The following is a 2,210-nucleotide window of genomic DNA, read 5'->3' as shown; positions in this document are numbered from 1 at the left end:
CTACTGGGCAAACACTAGTTTAAGCCTTCATTGCTTCTCGCTGGGATTGTAGTGATAGCTTCAAATGTTATTTTCTTCTATAGTTCCTTCCTACTCCATTCATGATGACTAGACTCCCAGGGCTGGAATGTAATTTTAAAATTGCCTGTCCCAGTCCCTGATGTTTGAACCATTAACTCCATCCTCATCCCTCAGCAGCAATGGATATTTCAGCTGATTCCTCAACTGGGGAATGGGGAATCCCTACCGTTGAGGCAATTCATTCCATTTTCATACCATTGCAACTATATATCAAAGTGTTTTGGTTGTTTGTTTAGGGCATTCAGATCTCTTCTGAAATATGAAGCCCAGAACTGAAAACAATATTCTAAGTGTGACCTGATCAGTGCAAAATTAGAAAAAAACATCTTGTTCTAGGCAGGATTCTGCTATTAATGAAGACTGTGTGCTCTTTTTTTCTCTTCCAGTTGCCACATTCACTTTGGACTTGCACTGAGTACTTGTGTTTGTGGTGTTGTCATTGTTTAAATATCTATTGCCAAATACCATTTCTTCCTTCTTTGCTTGTCAAGTGTGTTTTTTGTATCAATGTGTACATTGGACTTTACATTTTTGTTAAAGTGAATAGGATTTAATCAAGCTTATTATTCCAAAACTTTTAGCTCTTTCTTTGTATTCCAAATTTTTCCCATCATGTACTGCTTTAAAGATGCAACTTCTTCATCAAGTCATTAAAAAAATATACGAATAAGGCATGGTCTTATGGTCTTACACCAGATACCTCTCAGAAGGTTAACATCAACCTATTTTACATGCACATTCATTTACTATATTTGTATTAGTTTGCTTATTTATCATAAGCCCCAATTTCAGAAAGTTTCTAAGGCACATGGTTTCGTCGGTGTACAAGCTAAGCTGTTTAACAATGAGAGCTAGTGGCTCAAACAACATAGGATCCCTTCTCTCTTTAAAGGAACAGCTCAGAGACAGGTGGGCAATCCCAGTCGGAGGGGCAGCGCTGCTCCATGAGACCCTCCAGAGACCACTTCCTTCCGTCTGGTTGCTCTGTTGTACCCATCTGCTGGTCAAAGTAGCTCACTGTGACCCTGTGCACGTCCTCACCTCTGGGAAGAGGAAGAGAGGACATTAAAAGCCAACAATTTCCTTTTTAAAGCTTTGACGTTGAACCTGCTCCAAAGCAGCTTACTGTGACCATGCGCACGTCCCCACCTGTGAGAAGAGTAAGAGAGGATGTTAAAAGCAAACAATTTCCTCTTTTTTCTTTTTTTATTGTACTTTAGATGAAGGTTTACAGAACAAATAGTTTCTCACTAAACAGTTAGTACACATATTGTTTTATGACAATGGTTAACAACCCCACCACATGTCAACACTGTCCCTTCTCGACCTTGGGTTCCTTATTACCAGCTTTCTTGTCCCCTCCTGCCTTCTAGTCCTTGACTCTGGACTGTTGTGCCCCCTCTGTTGTGAACCATGTCAGAGCAGTCACTGGTGGTAGCCAGGCACCTTCTAGTTGTAGTGGATTCAGCCTGGTGGAGGCCGTGGTAGTTGTGGTCCATTAGTCCTTTGGACTAATCTTTCCCTTTTATCTTTAGTTTTCTTCATTCTTCCTTGCTCCCAAAGAGGTGAGACCAGTGGAGTATCTTAGGTGTCCGCTCACAGGCTTTTAAGACCCCAGACGCTACTCACTAAAGTAGAATGTAGAACATTTTTCTTTATAAAATTATGTTATGCCAATTGAGCTGGATGTTCCCCCAGACCATGGGCTCCACAGCCCTCAGCCCAGCAATTCAGTCCCTCAGGGAGTTTGGATGTGTCCATGGAGCTTCTGTGACCTTGCTTTGTACAAGTTGTGTGGGCTTCCCCAGTACTGTGTGGTGTCTTACCCTTCACCAAAGTTACCACTTATCTATTGTCTATTTGGTGTTTTTCTATCTCCACACCTTCCCTCCCCCATAACCATCAAAGATTGTTTCTTTCTATGCGTAAACCTTTTCAAGAGTTTTTACAGTAGTGGTCTAATACAATATTTGTCCTTTGGTGATTGATTTATTTCATTCAGCATAATGCCCTCCAGATTCATCCATGAAGGTTAACAGAACAAACTAGTTTCTTATTAAACAGTTGGTACACATATTGTTTATGACATTGGTTAACAACCCCACAACATGTCAACACTCTCCCTTCTC

This window comes from Trichechus manatus, unplaced genomic scaffold (assembly GCF_000243295.1).
Source record: "Trichechus manatus latirostris isolate Lorelei unplaced genomic scaffold, TriManLat1.0 scaffold00183, whole genome shotgun sequence".
In the NCBI taxonomy this organism is placed as follows: Eukaryota; Metazoa; Chordata; class Mammalia; order Sirenia; family Trichechidae; genus Trichechus; species Trichechus manatus.
Note: the sequence above shows the minus strand (reverse complement) of the source record.